The sequence below is a fragment of the Miniopterus natalensis genome, chromosome 9, assembly GCF_054644295.1.
Source record: "Miniopterus natalensis isolate mMinNat1 chromosome 9, mMinNat1.hap1, whole genome shotgun sequence".
Lineage (NCBI taxonomy): Eukaryota > Metazoa > Chordata > Mammalia > Chiroptera > Miniopteridae > Miniopterus > Miniopterus natalensis.
Window position 1 is genome coordinate 45,463,238 of NC_142089.1, and position 20,812 is coordinate 45,484,049.

Consider the following 20,812-nt stretch of genomic DNA (forward strand, 5'->3'; position numbering starts at 1 on the left):
CATCAACAATCAAAAAAGTAACGGTTGGGGGAGTCTAATGCAAGTGAGAGATGACCTCTGCTATCCCTGGTTCTGAGGCCTAGATCTGTGGAGTAAGGCAAACCATTTGAACAACTGCCTGATATACAAGGCTCAAAGTGTGTTTAACATTTAGAACGTGTGGTTTTTAACCCCTCAAACTAATCTCAACTCTGGAAGATGCTATTTCAAGATTACAAAACTCTTCTCTCTGACATTTTTGGGTTCACCCATAGATCCTTTAAAACACAAAGGCAAAGGAAGTATTGAATTCCCCTTTGCCATTCACGTTTTCCCTTAAAATTGTTATCTTACTAGTCCTGCATTTGTGCTTTGTGTAATTCACATCAGTGCATGTTTAGTCAAAATAATATTTAAAACAAGTGTTGTGCTAAATTTAATTTGTGTGTGGTTATTATATCATTTCAATAAGAAGGGAAAAGGATAGTTAATAAAGGGAATAATTCTAGTCAATGTGAAGGAGAAAGTACAATTATACCAGCTGTGAAAATGATAACTGTGAGTTGGGAGGGTGCTGTACGTCTCTGTGAGTTATTCTCATAAGTGATATTCTCTCAAATAGGGACAGCAAGAAACAAAAGCATTTATTTAAATTCACATCTCCTCTCCAAAGAGAATGGAAGGAGCCTATCAGGAAAATTCTATGAATGACTATGAGTGAATCCAGGAGTCTCTGGCAGAACAAAATGGGGAGGGGGGGAATATAAATTAAAACCAGTGGAACTGGTAGAGGCAGGTGCCTTGCTTGTAAAAAATTCAAGTCTGATTAGTTACGGGTAAAAAGGAGTGTTGGAAAACTGAAAGAACAAAAATAGAATTTAAAACTAGAAACAAAATCAGATTTCTCAAGTACCAAACTTTATATGCAAATAAATAGACATTAGAGCATGTTCATTTTGAAATAAGCACTCCTTAAAAAGCTGCCAAAATCAGATTCTTAAATGGTTATTTGAACGTTACTTGAAACTGCTTAAATGGTGCATGCTCAGGAATAAAAAAAATTAGTAATTTATTCCCAAAGTGACCTTTTCTAGGCCATAATAAATCATCCATATGTACTGTCTTTTCCATGAACCTTCCATTTAAAGAAAGCAAAAAATGGAAGTACTGCTGAGAGCACAAGGCAGTCACTGATTCCAATAAGAACTAAAATTGGAGCACATGAGCACACATCTAACTCCCCGGCTGAAAGCCATCTAGGAAGAAAGAGCATGTCTTGTCGCCACTCACCTGAAGTCATTTCTTCTTCAAGCCCCATGTTTCTTTCACCCCTGATGCTAGTCAAGAAAAAGAGTCATTGTTCTTGCTATTAGTATTCAAATGTTGAATAAGGAAAGATTAAATAAATGAACAAAATGATTATTGAGGATTGAGTTTAATCCATTGAATCAGAAGCCCAAGGGACTAACTTTTGAATTGAAATTTTGATACTCAAAATATTCAGTATTACTCTTATTGGAAAACAACTGTTTAAATCACAGTTATTATAATGGTAATAATGATGACTCTTCATTTTTTATACCCTTACTCTCTTTTTAACTGAAGTATGAACCTAATAGCTCCAAGCTTTGTTTAAAATTAAGGCTGAATTTTAAAGAAAAAAACTCAAAAACTTGGGGAAAACCTAGAGCTTCTTTAGAGCAATTCAATCCAACACACTGTGCATTCTTGTTTATAAATTATATGATCTTCAGCTACATTTATAAGCCTGAATAGTCAGCATTTAAATCAAGAAGCACAAATATGGAAGTCGGAGAGTTACACACTTGATATAGACTTTTGTATTTTAAAATTTAGGTCAGTTATAGCCAAAGGAAAAGAAAAGGAGACACTTAGCAATGTAACCAATAGAGAGTTTAAATAAAAGATAAAACCACATTCCACATTTTTTTTTTTATGAATGATTGAATTTTAAATTTTAAGTGAGTAGTACTTAAAAACCCACAGGATGGAAATGGGTTACCCACAAGCCACCCTCTACCATCATTCTATAATTACAAAACACCCCCCCCCCACAAAGTAAATGAGGTTGTAGTCTTATAGCACCATAGGTACACTGACAGTTCGATGTTGCTCTCTGTATTAAAATACGTGACTATATTGGAGTCTAAACAAATAGCTTTTAAACAAACTCATATGTATTATTCAGTTTTCAAGAGTCTTTTTGTTAAAGGAATGCAGATAAGTAAAGGCAGCAGAAATAGTAAAATGTCTTGAACTGAACTATGGCTGTGAATCATCTTCATAAAGCACCGTGAATTTTGCACTAGCCTGTGGGAAGTGCCCCGATCACAACAGATCCCATAGGCCTGTGCAGCAACTAAAGCACACTTTGTTGACCCGTATTTCTATGATAAGCTGCAGTGCTGGAAAGGAAAGAATGAGCTAAGCTCCATGACTCTTACTGGAAGGGAGTCTTTGCCTTGATCAGGCATATTGTATGCAGTCAACCAAAGCAGCCAAATATTTCTCAAAATGCATTTACAACTTGAATAGAGAGGGGAAGGGGGGAGGGAATCCAAGCGTCAGTATGAACTAGCTGTACTAGGAGAAGTAGAAATAAGGGGGACATTTTTCAGTTTGACCGGAAAAATCTACTGCCCAGAGAGAATGGTTAAGAAAACTGGAACAAATGTGTCAAAGTGGTAAAAATAACCTTTAAATAACCCTGGAGAGAAATATCATAGGATTTAGAATAAAAGTATTCAGTAACCCACTTATATTTCCTGTTAATATTTTCTTTTCTTTAAGGAATATACTTCAGAAATCTCTTCCATGAAATGAGAAAAGTAGTTGCACTCTTTTGAACAATGCCTCTCTCAAAGCATTACTTATAAATTATTCAACTTTTACTTATGTGTTCATACAGTAAATACTGAATAGGCAAAAACTTAAAAGGAAGTGTTAAAGTTCAATAAATAGTTCAGGCCTTTATAACTCAATGTACATTTTACCAACAAATAACTAACTTCAGTTCAAATACCACTATAAGATGTGGGCTCCATACCAGGAGGATTTTGCTTCCACTTGAGGAGTACATTTGCAGTGCTAGGTTAATTTTAACAACTTTCATGGGATTCCTTTTACCATGGGACAACAAACAGTAGCCTTTTTATGCAAATGACCAGGACAAAGCTGTGATGAAAAGTCTGCAATTAGGAGTCAAGTTCTAATGAAACCTTGACTGACTCCATTCTACTTATCTGATGCATCAGGTGAACTAGCTCTGCATCATTTTCTCCCCGGGCACCAGGGTGGAACACTGCCCCAGACATCTAGGATTTACAGCAATCAAGTATTATGATCGGGGAGAATTTCCATAGCATGATAAATCTCAATTTTCAAAATCCTGAGATATTGATCATCATACGATGTCAATGATGAAAGCAGTAAAAACTAAGTCAGAGGGGAATGAAATGAACACCCCAGTTCTACTGAACAGGGAAACTCTGTCCCTGAAAGTAGAATGCAAAAGTTTGATTCCCAGACAACTGCTGAGCCAACAGGTAGCAATCGTTCAAATGAGATTTCGCTAGCTAAAGAAGAGATTGAGCAAAAAAGAAAGAAAAGCGAGAACTCGTGGACATGGACAATAGTGTGGTGACCGCTGGAGGGAGGGCGGAGGGGGAAGAGGGCATAGAGGGGATAAATGGTGATGGAAAAAATAAAATAAAATATTTAAAAAGGAAAAAACAGAGTAGGTGGGAAGTTCATTGTGAAATACAAAGGGAAATTAAGCAGACCCTTTGGTATTAAGCAGTGGGAAGCTGAGTGTTAGTGACTTAGGAAGGAAATGAGAAAGGAGGCAAGAGTCAGGCAAGTACAACGCATAAGGTTATATGCATTTTTAACTGTTGTAAGTCATACAGGGGGAAAAAATGTCTATTTTTGTACAATCATACTAGGGAAATAAGGACCACACTGCATCTACCGACAAGAAACAGGTTTGTTTAATATAGCCTAAGAAGCAGAGCCTTTAGGTTCTCACGTGAACCAAAGAGAAGAAATAGGTGCATATAATACTAGGTTTTCTTAATGATAGTAAAGCAACTGGCTATTAGCAGGATTGATATTGTTTTCTTTACTGAAGCTTTGATCCTCTGAAAGAAAATCTAGTCAATATTATTAGGGCCATTATTTTGCCCCCCAAATCAAGTTTCAATAGCCTATTTGTCTCCAAATTTAGAACTCCCACATAATTATCCATTTCTGATGGTGTCCACGGCCACCATATAGGCCAATGTCCTGTCAGTGCTCACCTTGACTTTTTCGATAGCTTGCTAACTGGGCCCCGGAGCATGCTCTATGGCCTTTGATCCATCCTGCACACTGCAACCAGAGGTAACTTTTTCAAATGCAAATCTGAATGTGTCCTCTCCAACAAACCACACTCTAAACCTTCCAATAGCTACACATTGTTGATAAGAGTCACCTGATCTATAAACTTCTCTATAGCCCAACCATTCAAACCTCAACTTGCGTAACTCTTACACTTCAATCCCTTAAATATCCATGCTCTTTCCCACTACTGGGCCTTTATACAGACTCTCCCTCAGTCTGGAATGCTCTTTCCATTGTCTCCACTCTCCAATGGCTTACATAATTTTTACTCTACCTTCAAAGCTCAGCTCAAGCTTTACTTCCTCTAGATGCTAAGTTCTGTCACAGTCTGGTATTACTTCCAAAGCACATTCTCACAGTGTATTTATAAGTCTGAGTATATCTTTTTAAAATGATTTTTATTGTGAAATATAAAACAACACAGAAAGCACACAAAGTAAGAGTGGACAGCTTAATGACTTATCACAAAGAGATAGATCACTCGTGTCCACTGCATAGGTCAAGAGGTAAAATTTTGCATACAGGAACTCATGTCCCTATCCAATTACTATACACTCTCACCACACTTCCAAAAGAAAGGGCTGCCATGGTTTATATGATGGAAACTGCGAGAGTTTCAGTATTTAAGCATGCATCCCTAAGCGCAAAGCATAAATTTTGCCTGTTTTTTGAGTATTCTAGAAATGGAACCACATACTAATTATTGTTTGTGTTTTAATAGCTGATAATGTGGGTCTTCAGCTTTACTATTATTACTCAAAATTGCCTTTACATTTTTTGGCTGTTTGCATTTTAATACAAATGTTGAATCAGATTTTCAATTTCCACAAAGACAAAACAAAACACTTCAATGGAATTTCATTAAATTCATTGACCAAACTGGGGAGAATTGACATCTTGACAATACTGAGTTCTCCAATCTACATATACAGTATATCCCTCTATTTCTTTAGCTCTTCTTTAATTTATCTAAGATCTTGTAGTTTTCAACATAGAGGATTTAAATTTTTTTTGTTAGATTTAGTCTTAGGTGGGATTTTTATGCTATTGTAAGTCGTATGCATTAGTTTTGCTTTTTTCTATTTAAAAAAAATTTAAAGTGTGTTTTATTTTAGTTGGTAAACAATCTTAAGTCTTATTTTGGTTATATTAGTTTCATGTGTACATATAGTAATTTAACATTTTTATAACTTACAATGTGACCACCCCACTAATTCTAGTAATCACCTGTCACTGTTTAAACTTATCACGATACTATTAACTCTCTTTCCCTTTACCGTTTTACCCACTCTCTCCATTCCCTTCCTTCTGGTAGCCATGCCTTTGGTCTCTGTTTCTATAAGTCTGTTTTTGTTTCCTTTGTTTGTTTTGTATCTATTTCAAAATTTTATTTTCTATTAATTTGTTCATAGAATATAGAAATACAATAATTATGTGTATTTACTTGTATCCAGGATCTTTAATTTCACTCATTAATTTTAATAGTTTTCTGTAGAATCATCTTGGATTTTCTATATATACAAAAATGTTGCCTTTGGATAGAGACAAACTTATACTTTCCTTTCATACTTAACTTCTATATTTATTTCCCTGATTTACTGGTAGGGCTAGGGCATTCAATACAATGTTGCATAGATAAGGAAATAATGAGCATCTACATTTTGTTCCACTCTCAAAAGGAAAAATTTAAACAATTCAAACAAAGTATAATGTTTACTGCAGGGCTTTAGTAATAGGGTTTATCCAATTAACAAAGTTTCCTTCTACATTTTTTGTGTCATAGTCAAGTACTAAATTTTATTAAATATTTTTCTTCATAAATAGCTGATTATTCAATTTTATCCATTATTTTGTAAATATTGTGTACTACATTGATTTATAATCAAATGTTAAGTCAACTTGCATTTCTGACCTTCACTTGACCATGATATACTATCCTGTTTATATAACATCACATTTGGTTGCCACTAATTTATTTAGAATTTTTTAAAATCTCAGTTTATTATTAATATTGTCCTGTAATTTTTTCTGTTGTATTGTCATCGTTAAGTTTTGATACTCTGGTTATTCTGACCTCAGAAAACAGTTGGAAACCTTTTTCTCTAATTCTATTTTCTGAAAGTATTTAGCTTTATTTATTCGTAGAACAATCTGGGCCTTGACTTTTCTTTGTGATAAATTTTTAACATTTTAATTATAAGTTCAGTGTCTTAAATTTTATATTTCTTACTGTGTCAATTGTCATAAGCTGTCTTTTTGCAGGACTTTCAATTTTATCTCAATTTAATTTTTTTAATTGATTTCAGAGAGAGGACTGGAGAGGGAGAGAGATAGAAACATCAATGACAAGAGTCATTGATTGACTGCCTCCTGCAGGCCCCCTACTGAAGACTGAGTCCACAACCCAGGCATGTCCCCTCACTGAGAATCAAACTATGACCTCCTGGCTCATAGGTTGACACAACCACTGAGCCATGCTGGCTGGGCAATTTTATCTCGATTTTTAAATGTCATAAGCTTTTCATATTATTTATCTATCGTTTTAGCAGCATTAGAATCTGCAATAATGTTCCACTCTTCAATCTTTAGTTTTTGTGTGTATTTTCCCCTTAATTAGTCCACTAGATAAAATTTGTCAGTATTATTAGTCTGTTAGAAAAAGCTTTGGAATTTGTTGAGCTCTCTTTTATGTATGTTTTATAGGTTGTTAATTTCTGTGCTCAGCTTTATTATTTTCTTTTTCATATTATTTTCAGTATTACTCTCTTCTAATTTTTTCATTGATTATTAGATCATTAATTTTGAAGTCTCAATTACTTAGCCCAGTTTCAAAAGTTTTGTTGTTTGTTAATTTTATCAATCAGCTAAAAATATTTTCTTACTTTCATTATTACTGACTGTAGGGATATTTCTAGTAATTTTTTATTGACTTCTAGCTTAACTAAATTCTGAATAGAGAATATATCTAGAATAATTTTTGTTCTTTGAAATGTGTATTTAATTATTAATTTTTATGTTTCATATATATTTGAAAAGAAAGTGTATTCTGCAGTCCTGATGTTATATATGCTAGGTCAAAATTATTAATTGTGTGGTGAAAATCTTCCATATGCTCATTGTTTATTCTCTTAGTTCTAAACAGAGAGTATTAAAATGTCTTACTACAATTGTGGTTTTACCTACTTTTCCTTGTGTTTCCATTCATCTTTGCATTACATATTTTAAATTTACCTTACAGAATATATAGAAACATAGATTTTTCTAGGTGAATGGGACCATGATTTTTATTAAGTTTTCCTTTTTGCCTCTAGTAAGGCATTTTGCTTGCTTTGAAATCTGCTTAGTCTGATAGTAATGTAGCTACATCAGTTTTCATTTGGGTATCCTTGTGTTTTAGGTGAACCTTCTGAGAACAGCATTTTTTAAAAAATAGTGTGTCAATCTTTGCATTTTAAATAGGATTAAATGATTTACATTTAACATAATTACTGTTACATTTGTGCTTTACATTTAACATAATTACTGTTACATTTGTGCTCAAATCTATCCTCTTACTAAGTGCTTTCTGTTTGCCTTATATGTTTTAAATTCTTTTGCTCCCCCCCCCCCCCTTGCCTTTTTCTTGATTCAGTATTACCTATTGCACTTCCTTCTCCCATTTCTTGGAAGTTGTACATTCCTTTACTATCCCCTTGGTTATTCTGGAGAATAGAACTACATTTTTTACATCAAAGACTAATATTAATAGTCATTTCTACCCTTTTCCAGACAATACAAATGCCATTGAACACTAGAATTCTACTTATGCCTTATCTGACTTTTTTGCCATTGATATCAGGTAGTTTAATTCTATATGCAATTTAGAACACTCAGGCCATTATTATGATTGTTTTATAAGGTCAATACCTAGATATTTAAAGTTTTCATAATTCTTCATTTTTACCTATATTTCTGATCTTCCATCTTACTATAGATTGAATGTTTGCTCCCCCCTCCCAAAAAAAAAAATTCATGTTAAAGTCCTAATACTTGATGTGATGGTGTTAGGAGTTGGACCCTTTCTGAGGTAATTCAGTTTGGATGAGGTCATGAAGGTGGGCTCCTCAGGATGGGATTTATGTCTTTATCAGAAGAGGCGCCAGAGAGCTGCCCTCTCTACACATATTCGCATTGAGGAAAGGCCACTGTGAGCCCACAGAGAGAAGGCGCTCTGCAAACCAGGAGAACGCCCTCGAGGGAAATAAGCCGCCAGCACTTTGACCCGAGACTCCCTAGGCCGCAGAACTGAGAAACGGGGTTCTGCTCCCTAAGACGCCCGCTCTATGGGATTTCATTGTCAGCCCAAGCTGACTCACACACACCTGGACTGACCACCTGTCTAAAGCATAATCTCTATTATTTTTCTGAAATGTAAGTTTGCTAGTAATAAATTTTCTGAGCTTTTGTTCTTCTGTAAATGTCTTTCTTCATCTTTATTCGGAACTTTGTAATTGACATATCTCTGTTTTCTACTTTCCATTGTTGCAGTTGCTACATCAGTGCTTAGTCTAATTGTTGCTTCTATAAAAATATGTCTTTTTTCCCCCCCTGTCTGTTTTAAATTTTTCTCTTTGTTCTTGTTTTCAACTGATTTACGATAATTTACCCACATGAGGATTTATTTTTATTATTCTTTCTCGGAGTTCATAGGGCTTCTTGAGTAAATAACTTGAGTCTGTCATTAATTTGAAAAAATTCGTAGTCATCATCTCTTCTGTCCCTTAATCGATTATAAACTTCATGAGAGCAGGATCCATGTTTGCTCTTTTAGTCACTAAAGCATTATAGGTCCCAAAGTGTTCAATAAGTGTATTGATTAATAAACAATTCTGGGAGCCTCCCTGTCCTTCCTTAATCGTTCCTATTCTGATTTCAAGGTTTTTCCTCTGTGCCTCGTAGCATCCTGCTCTTAAGTACTTTATCCTTACACTAAAACCACAGAGCGTCTCAATCCAGGCACACAGCTGTAGGTGTATTCAGCTACACCGCATAAACAAAGCCATAAAATAAATGTGGCCCAACTCTCAGAAGTATTTGGGTATTTAAAAAATAAAGTTAAGCAATTCACCTAAGTAATTTGAAAAAAAGTTTTATACATTACAAACACAGGTGGAATAGAATCAGAATGGCCCTCAAAAGCCAGGCTCTGCAACAGTCTTTTTTGGATGGAGGGGGTGCATATTCTCATGAATTTTATATGTTTCACCTATCAACTTTGGATTAAATTTTCTTTTGAAAAGGGGGCTTAGTGTGTAAAATGGGTCTGAAAACTTCTAGGATAGACTGTAAACTATGCAGTTTTTTTTAAATAAAAATAAAAATGGTATTGGTATGAATGCCAAAGCATTCAGGCTATGTTCCCAGATCCCCATTCTCTCTTCAGTAGAGATATTTCAGAAGCATTGTGTGCACTATGATTCAGAGTTTACTTGTATATCTCTGCAAGACCTGAGGCACTGGGATGGCATAACTTGTGCTATTAATCACCTTTATTTTCTCAGAACCTAGTACAGTTCTTTTTTTAAAATGTAAGGAATGAATGAATGCATAAATGATATTTTAAATTGTAGTCATGTCTCTCAGAATAACTTCTTTAGAAAAAAGGAGTTATTGGGTAGCAACAACAAACACTAGAAAAGTCTCAGGAAAAGCCATTTAAAAAAATTAAAGTCAATAAAAGGATATAAAGCCTTTACCCATAAAAGGTAAGCACATCTGACACAATCTGTTTCAGCGATATTAGTACAGATAAACTGGAATAACTGACATTCTATGTAATCATTTGTGTTAATATATTCACTCTAACACATTTTGCATCTATTTGTTTATCTCCATATAAACAGCACTGAAAGATCTACTGTTTGAAGCTGCTTAACTTTTGTGAGTGTAGCATAATTATAAGTGAATTGATAAGTAATGAAAACATTAAGTGTTGTGTAAAGATGATGACTCTAGTGCCTAGCATGGCAATTAAATTTGATGTTTGTTACTGTGTCTCACAGAGAATAATGATATGTTTTCCCCCTGTGACTATGTAAATAGCTGATTGATAACAATAGAGAAGTGGTTATAAAGTCCAATTCTACTCATTATTAGATATGTGACTAAGCAATTCACTTCATAATTAAGGTGACTGGTAGCAAACACTGCGACATGGTACAGATGAGATTGATGTTGGATTTTAATGAGTGCAACTTAGTAAATACTTTTTATTTTTTTAACTTATTGAACTGTAATACAAATAAGAAATGAATGTCACAGGGCATTAGTATTTGTAAGCTGTGACTTGATTGCCAATACATTTTCCTGAGACCAACAAATAAATCACAGCATGAAATATAGCCAAAATTTTCAAAAACTAAAATGTAAGGCCCAGTACATTGCACACCATATGGATTATGTTAACATTAAGTTGTTTCTGTTGTTTTGTTTGTTCAGAACTTCCCTTGTAGCAGTAGTTTGCTAGATGAACAGTTCCTTTAAAGTAAACTTTGTCAGACATTTTAAAGTCTAAGGTCTGCTTTTTTTTACATTTGACTCGAGTGGCAAAGTCACAATCAATAGCAGACATAAGAATGATGCAAATGGGCAATGACAAATCAGTGAACCTTTGGATTACACCTGAGTTGCCCAGTAAGTACAGAAATCTAAGGGAATGAGCAAAGCAGAGCACCAAAATCACTTCTGGAAAGATTTTAAATTTTATAAAAGGCATAGAGTACTTATAACAATAAATAACAGAACTGTGTTAGACTGTTTTCAACTTACTTGACTTTGTATTGTTTTTGTTTTGAGTGACACCAAAACAAAGGTGGGCACTGGGGGTAACTTAGGTTATTTTGCCTTTAAAAGTCCCAATAAGGCCCCTGCATTTTGGTAAAGGTAAAAAGCTTCCTTGAATCCTGAAGAACACAATAAAACTCCACACGTTAGAATGATGAAATGGTACCTGAATTACATGTTACGAATATGAATTCTAATTTCACAAGGTTGAGAGAAGCGTTTATTGAGATTTGGACACACTGCCTCCATCTCAGAGCCAGATGCTTTGTTAGAAGAACAAGAGCGAAGGTTGGAAGACATCTGATGGGTCACATTACATCACACTGCTCCTCGAATCAAAATTTGGTGCAATATTGTAAAGAAAAATCGAAGTATTTAAAATTACAGGGCGCTGTTATTTTACAACAGCCTAGGTCTTTCTGAATCATTATCTTCTCTCCATGTTTTAATAATAACTTTATTAAACTCAGAAATAGGTTTCAGAAGTTACAGGTAAAAATTATCACTTTAAAAAATAAATTAGTAATTCTGGAACATGTTTTACTATCAAAAGACAATATTTACAATAACTACAAATCTTCTTTGCTTGCCACAATTAGCCATCTGGCAAATGGGATATAATTAGGTCATCATTTGGCAGTGTGATTACAATAGACAGACAGAATACTAATAACACAATGAACCAAGTCCCATAATCTAATATTCTTCATTATCATTTCTCTAGCACTTCAGTTCTGTTTTAAATGACTTTATTTGTTAATCATTCAACATCTCTTTGCTGAAGATAAATAATGCAGCACATTACCAATTGATAGAGAGGGAAACTAAAAATAAACACAAAGTAACTTATCCTTGGCCATACTGACAATTTCTAAAAAGGCCATATAATTAATTCAGCCTCTGATAGCTTCTGACACAATCCACTCAACACATATTTACTGGATACCGACCATGTGTCAGTACTCTACTGGTGACTAAAATCAAGCTTGAAGACATCATGAGCCCTGACATAAACATTTGTGAGAAAAAAGGGAGAAAAAATTATAAATGCAAGTTTTAAAGTAAAGCAATAGCCCGGCCGGGCGTGGCTCAGTGGTTGAGCATCGACCTAGGATCCAGGAGATCAAGGTTTGATTCCTGGTCAGGGCACATGCCCGGGTTGCGGGCTCCATCCCCAATGACTCTCTCATCATTGGTGTTTCTATCTCTCTCTCCCTCTGCTGCCCTCTCTCTGAAATCAATAAAGATATATAAAAAAAAATTTTTAAAGTAAAGCAATAAGACACAGTTCAGAATAACTAAATTTTCTGGAGATTAGAAGTAGCCAGGAAACTCTTCATAAAATGGGTCATGAGGATATGTTTGAAGTTCATCAGGTGACCAGTTGGCCACAAGAATTCAAGAAAACAGAAGCATAGATTGACTCTTTTCTCTTCTCTTCTCTTCTCTTCTCTTCTCTTCTCTTCTCTTCTCTTCTCTTCTCTTCTCTTCTCTTCTCTTCTCTTCTCTTCTCTTCTCTTCTCCTCTTTCTCTTCTCCTCTCCTCTCCTCTCCTCTCCTCTCCTCTCCTCTCCTCTCCTCTCCTCTCCTCTCCTCTACTCTCCTCTCCTCTCCTCTCCTCTCCTCTTCTCTTCTTTCTCCTCCCCTCCCCTCCCCTCCCCTCCTCCCCTCCCCTCCCCTCCCCTCCCCTCCCCTCCCCTCCCCTCCCCTCTCCTCTCCTCTCCTCTCCTCTCCTCTCCTCTCCTCTCCTCTCCTCTCCTCTCCTCTCCTCTCCTCTCCTCTCCTTTTCTCTTTTTGTCCGCCTCTTCTCTTCTTTTTTATTGAACTGACAATATAGGTCATAGTTTTATTCAGTATGGGTAATTCATGAGAAGTAGCATATTGGGGAAAGAAAGTAAGGAGTTCAATTTCTACATGACTGAATTTGAGGCATGATGGCATTTTATAAATAAAATTTACAAATTTTCTGTTCAAGTCCTGGAGATACTAATAAAGACACAATCAATATAGTTGAAATAATGGGGATAAAAAGAATGGCCAGGAAGAATTTATCGAGTAAGAATTGTCAAGAGCTGAGAATGGAGTTTTGGGGCAATGTTTATATTTAAGTGATGAGGAGAGAAGCCAGCAAAGTATCTTAAGTAGGAATTCTCAGAAGTGTAAGAGAAGCAGAATGGTTACGTAAAACATATTTGTTTGTTGCACATTTACCTATGGGTAAGCAGGAGTAGTTCTGTTTCATGCTTGAACAAGCTATGTTTGGCTCCAGATGCAGGTTGATTTCAGGTGTTGTCCATGTGACTTAAGTAGTGCAGTTTGCTGAACACACCATCACTAAGTGGGCATGATAAGCCAAGCATATTTTTTAAAGAAATATGTCTTTATTGATTTCTGAGAGAGCAACAGGGGGGAAAAAGAGAGAGAGACAGAAACATCAATGATGAGACAGTCATTGATCAGCTGCCTCCTGCACGGCCCTACTGGGATCAAGCCCACAACCCCAGCATGTGCCTGACTGGGAACTGAACTGTGATCTCTTGGATCATAGGTCAATGCTCAACCCCTGAGCCACACCTGGCCGGGCCAAGCCAAGCATATTTAAGCCCCTTGCTCATCTTATACACACTAACATTCTATTGGCCAAAGCAAGACACACATCAAAGGATCATAAATATATACTTCACCTACTTTAGTATCAGAGGTTTTGCAAAGTTATCTAGAAAAGGGCATCATGGATTTATAATATTAACAAAATGAAAAATTGAAAACTATAATCCAATCCAATTTACAACTGAATGATGTGATCAACTGTCAATGATCAAGTAGAAGAGCTAGACTGAGAAGAGTTTATTTCCAAGTATAAAGATTTGGAGAAAATGAGAATTCCCAGTAGCATTGATACTCTATTTTGCAGAGAAATAGAAATGTCTAAGGGACTTTTTAAAAAAAAACACCTATATATGAAATCTGACCAATTAAATTAAAGTCTGAAGTTGAAATGCAGACAATTTTTAAAAACTCTTTTATGTCTCCTCAGGTGATTCTAATATACAGGAAGAATTTACAGCAAATATTCCCCAATTTGCAGGTGATGTTAAAGGAAAATATGAATAACTTTAATGTCACTTTACATAAAATATAGATCCAATTTTATGTATATGCATATGTGTATGGCAGAGTGGTTGTGCATGTGTGTGTATGTGTGTGTATGCACAAACTTTATGGTCATCTCTAGATTTGCAGAATGTAAATGCTTTTTATTTTATTTTACTCTTTGTATTTTGTTGTACTTTCTAAATTTTCTGCAGAAAATGTACTACTCCTAAAATATGAGACAATAAATAAATATTACTAAATATACATCCAGACTAAGGTAGATGCTTAGGGTAAAAACTGCAAGCTATTAGCACTTCATAAAAACAGAATAATCTTCTGGAAAGAATGTAAAAATAATGTGTTTTGGAAACCTGAAGGAAAAAAAGAAACTGAGCCAACTATTTTCTATAAGTGGCCAGCATGTTCTAAAAAATCATGAGGTGGGCTAAAATGTAGTGATATACTTTTCTTTGAGCCTAAATGATTTCAAGACTTCAACCTAGAATTGTGTCTTAAGGGCCTGGCTATACCCTGAAATATCAGATGAAAATAAGATTGAGAATAAGTTACTGACAGTTCAGTGTCCAATACGCATTTACTTCCACTGCTTTTCATGAAAGTTGATATGTTAAAATTGGTCTTTTCATACTATGAAATGGGATAATTTTTCATCTCAGTTTGATCTTATTAGACATCCTGTAACCTCTCCCCTTGATGACAAAAATAAAACATACCACTTCAATAGAAAAAAATATAATTCAGAAAACTGGAATAAAATGGAGATGAGAGAAAAGTAGCAATTGCCAAAAGTTTGGATATATAAATATGCAAATGTAATATATCTTAGGCTTTAACTCAGTTGATTTGTTGAGCCCTCACAAAAGATATGGGCAAATTTATGGCCCATTTTCCCTCATCTTTCTAAAAAATTATTTGTTTCTAAGCACTAAAAGGAGAAGACTGTATGCATTTTTGTAAATAAATGTTCCTGTGGTTTGTGAAATCTAGGCACATATGTTTTAAGCATAAATGTTTTCTACTGGGAAGTCTATAGAAAACCTATTATTGAGAATTAGATGATTTCATGCCTCATAAGTTTAATACAGAAGTCAGAAGGAATTAACTTTCTTGCAACTATGTCAGAACTCCAAACATTATGCCAAACATCCCAGTTTTACAAAATTGACTGGATAGGATAGTTTATTTGTAGTTATTACTTGTATTGAATTCCCAACTAATCATTGCTGTTGCTTTTTTTTTTAAATCCTCACCCGAGGATATTCTTTCCATTGCTTTTTCAGAGAGAGTGGAAGGGAGAGAGAGAGAAAGGGAAACATCGACATGAGAGAGACACATCAATTGGCTGCAACCTAACAAGGGCCGGGGATCAAGCCTGCAACCAAGACACATGCCTTGGCTGGAAGAGAACCCAGGACCCTTCAGGCCATGGGTCTACGCTCTAACCACTGAGAAAACCCTGCTAGGTCTGCTGTTGCTTTTATTATTGTTGTTGTTATTGTTCTTATTATTAAATGTGAACCAAATATATGGCCTTTTGATCACAAAAGATGATCTACACCTCCAAAATTACTCATGGCTAAAATCAGTGTTGCAGCAATAACTTCTGTAACACTATCCTAAACTACTTCCATATAAATATTAATATTACTGAAAAAAATATAAGAAGGTTATTACTATAAAACATAATCACAAAAATTGTTTTAAACAATAGATATTTTATTTCATAAGAAACTCTGAATATATACAGTCTAATTGAGCAAGTTCAGTGGCTACTCTAAGCATGTAAATGACAGAAATGCAGTGTATGAATCCCCAACCCCACATTCCAACAGTTAAACTACACTTTGTATCTTTCCTTTATCCAGAGGCAAGATTCAGAGAGCAGAGCCACATGAATTCCCTCACAATACCACTAATGACCCTTGCTTAGTAGAGAAAACAAATTTTCCCTTACATGAAACCCAACAACCTGAAGACACCAAGACTTCTTACCTCAAATGAGCTTTAAGTTCTGCCCTAAGATCCCTTCAACCACTATTGACCCTGAGGGGGAGAACCACAGCAAATGTGCTCAGCGTGTAGTAACCCTGCATTGGTCATGAAGCAAGAGAAATAACCCTTCTCCTAGGGAGGCCAAGTCCTTGTTACATTAGCACACTGAGAGCACTAGCATAGGGTAGTGCCGTTCACTGAAAAAGAAGGAAGGTAGTTTCCCAGAAGCAAAGGAACTGGATTCATCCTGACTTCTAAGAAACAATAAATGTAAGAGCCGCTCAGTTCAACATAGAGGGATTCAATTGTCTTTTCTTTAGAATTGTGTAAACTACTGAGGCAGGCTATGTTTATCCAGGGTACAAGATTACAGTTAATTTCACCTAGAAAAAGAGTGGACAACAAAGGTCAATATCCAGATTCCGAATAAAATGATAGGTCTATGTGTGAAAAACTGAAAATTCCAAGCCTCCAAATTTGATTTCAAACAATAGAACTGTTTTTCCCCTCGTGGTGCCCGTGGGAACTGCTTTTGCTTATTAAGCACATTGGAAAGGATCAATTGCAACTTGACACTTTGATAGAAGAAATACCTGTTCGCTGCACTGAAGCAAGTCTCCTTTTTAAAAAATTCTAAATAGAAAATGCCACAAACATGTATGGCATTTAAAATACTGTGTTTTTATACATTGATTTTGAGAATAGCTATTTAATGATATCTAATGAATTGGAATCATTACTGTAGATATAATCTATAAAACAGAATTTTTTATGGGCTTCAGCATAGAAGGGAGTGTTTGTACAAACATGTTTTTTCCCCTATAATTGAAATGTTATTTACCTCTTCCTAACAGTGTGAGCTGTCTATACAGAATGGTATTTAAAGGTAATGCTGGATTTTCATCTGCTCTATTCTGGCTGTGAATATCTCCTGACACCCACCCTCCCTCCTCTTCTTTTTTCTTAGATGTTAGGAAAGGGCAAACTCAAATATCCAGTGTTTTCATATAAAATGTCATTCATCACATGGCTAAACCCATCCATTTATTGCAAATCAGTATTGAGAGAGGTTTAAGAAGAGAAACCTTAGGAATAACTCATATGACATTAAGTCTAAAAGAAACCCAACATGCAATCTGCATAAAGCCAGACACTACTTGTACTAAGTATGATTTACAATACATTATTCATATTTTTCTTTCTCTGTATGTGTGCTTAGATTCTGAAATGAGTTAGATGATTTACTTTAAAAAGTCTATTCTGTTAAATTTCCATGGTGAAAACTATTGACCGCTCTCCATGAGGCAATAGATCACATTTGGGAAGACCAATTTGATGCTAGCCATTTGATCTCTAAGAGGCATGCATTCCAGAAGGAAGTTTAATTATACATCTGACTCCCACTCGCCCATTTGGCAGAGTTTCATTTGATTTTTATTAAGCACAAAACTTGAAAACATGAGATATTGCTTTATCTTTCATTCTTTTTTATCCATCAAGAAAGTAGAGTTTGGAAGCTGAAGTTCAAACTCTCGTAGATACAATTTCTTGTTCTTGTAGATATAATTTCTTGTTCCTTCTTGCTTTGAAACTGATAACTTTATTCCAAAAGGGAAAACAGATTTTCTTCTGAATACTTCAGATTAGGTAACTTCACCAAGAATCCTCTCTGCCAAACTCCAAGCCCCAGGTTATAGAATGAGAAGAGAGTCTCTCATTACGAAGAGCTTTCCTAACATTCCCCATTAAATGAGTGACTTTAAAACACTTTTTGGAAATGGTAAATTTAGGATTAAGGATACATGAGAATGAGATCTATAGTCTATGGATTCCAACTCTCTCTGACCCTCAGAGTTGAAGCATCCATTCAATAATCATTTCAATATAGCAAAGCAGTTGAGAATATTTTAAGAATTTCTGAAAGACTTGAAATCGAGTGTTTGTTTTGTCACTCTCTATGTGCGTGATGCTGGGAAAACCACTCAAAGCCTAGTTTTCTTATATTTAAAATGGACATGATAATAGTGATATTTCTCCCCAAATCTGTTATGAGAATCAAATGAAGTAATGTGTGTGCAATACTTAGCATAGTGCCAGACACACAGTAAGAGGAAGATAAACACTCACTCTACAATGGTTCGGGTACTCTATTTCTTTCTTGGAATCTAAAGTTGAACAAGTAAGTGCTTCAAAAAATTCATAAGCTCATAGTTTGGTGAGATAAAGGCAAGAGAACATACTATTAATAAGTGTGAAAAGTGATGGGAAGCAAGCAGGTTGCTGTGGGAGCACAGAAAAGGGAGAAAACTCCAGTCCAGAAAAGGGGAAGAAAGTGACAGATGGTATCTAAATAGATGCCTGAAATGTGGGGAAGATTTGGTCAGACTATTTAAATGAAGAGGGCTGTTAAAAGTAAAAGAGAGAAAAGAACTCATGTGATCCAGTGTTTCCCCATGACATAAGTTCCTGATAAGCCAAAGCCTAGTAATTAGCAATTATCCTTGCATACCTCTCCCTGCAAGGACAGAGAACAGACCTTGCCTTCCCTCCTAAGCCAAGCACAAGAATTCCTTGGAAACCATACAAATTACAGACTTATGCTCTGTCCAAGCCTCACCAAATTTCCTCTCACCTTAAAGAATGTCAGGTAGGGGAAGGAATAGCTAATACTTGTGTAATACAATAACAATAAAATACAAATTTACTAACAATACTATTAGATTGAAGCTACAAAATTTAAACACCAATGGTACCCTAACTATAACTCATCAACATTAAGTCTGACTGGTGCCCATTGGCCCGTTAAGTGGCTTTACCTTTAATCTGCCCCTTAACTTCTTGGTTTCAATAAACTCCACTTATCTTTTAGGTAAATTATAGGTGGTTTTGGAATATATTAATACTTTACTGTCATATCTAATTGTCTGTCTTTCTTCCTTCCATCAGTGAGAAACTATAATTAGCTATTTATTTTTTATTCAAATTTTATGGTAGCTTAGATATATTGAAGAAGTTAATCTCCTATTTTATGAAATGTAACCTTTTTCACCGGTCATTTGAACCACTCTGGATAGTGTATTTTCTATTAGAGATTGCTACCCAGGCACCAGAAGTTTAACCATCAGCTATCACTTTTATTGCTAAAAAAGCATATATGTGCAGTAAATACCCCCTACCTTTCATCCTACTCATACATATTCATACATTATAATAAAATGTTAAAGTTAAAATTAATTATACTACTTCTTAATTAAAATGTAAATTTGTGTGGTTAAAATATATTTTATATTTTTACATAAGCTTCATAATCATAGATCAGATACACACAAATCAAAATTTTACTACATGCCAACAATTTTTAGGACAGTCTTGAAAAGGTTGTGATGAAAGCAGGCCTGGGAACTTCCCCCAAATATGTCCTATAGCCATTCATACTTCCAGTTACAAAGACTTTAAATGGTTTTTTACCCTATTGAATTACACAGAAACTTTCTTGTTTTTCTTAATTCCCTTCACTCTGAACTCTCCAGGTAATGCAACTAACACAATTTAGTAATATTAATGCCTTAACAATTGTATGATTCTTATTACCCTGAAAAATCAGAAGTTACTCTCTAAACCTAACACAAATTTAGTTCATTATAGAAGAGCTATAAGTAATTCTCCAGTCTACCTTGAATCAAAACAGTTAAGAATAAAACCAACCTCAAGAGTAATCTTATTTAGGCACCATTTTCAGGTGTATAGATCTCCTACTTGTTCATTTAATCATCAAATATTTATAGAGGTGCTGGAGATACATGTGTGAAGAAAAAAAATACAAAATACCCTTGCCTACCTGATCCTTTTGTTCTAGTAAAAGAAAATTATTACAATAAGGAATAAAACTTTGTAAAATATGTAAGATGCTACATAAGAAGAGGAATAAAAAGTGCTGAGGAAGTTTGTGTGAGTGAAGAGCCAAAGATGGTAAACGAGGAGCCTTGTGGGTACTTGGTGGAAGAACTTCCCAGGCAGAGGAACAGCAAATACAAAGAAGAAAGAAGAAGGGGTAAAGGAATAGGAGGTAAAGATTAGATAAGTAATGAGCAGGCATAGGCATTTCTAAGTGCATTTACCCTGAGTGGGATGGGAAGCCGACTGGAGAGCTTTGAGTACAAAGATAACACAATCTCACCTTTCAATAGGACTTCCACAGTGGCTCTGAATACAATGAATTGGGACAAGAACTTACAATGCCCTATAATTATCATGCCATATCATCAGCACATAATTGACACCTAGGGTCATGATATAACAGAAGACTCAGTATGGATGGAAAGAAAGATTCAAGGTCCAAGAGGGAGCATTCTAATGTAAAGAGGACCAGGAGATGAAAAGTGGACTGCAAAGAAGACCGAGAAGAATCAACCAATGAAATGGAAAGGAAACTAGTGGTGTAAGTGACCCTAAAAACCAACTGAACGGAGTGTTTAATGAAGGAGAGAGTAGTCAACAGTGTG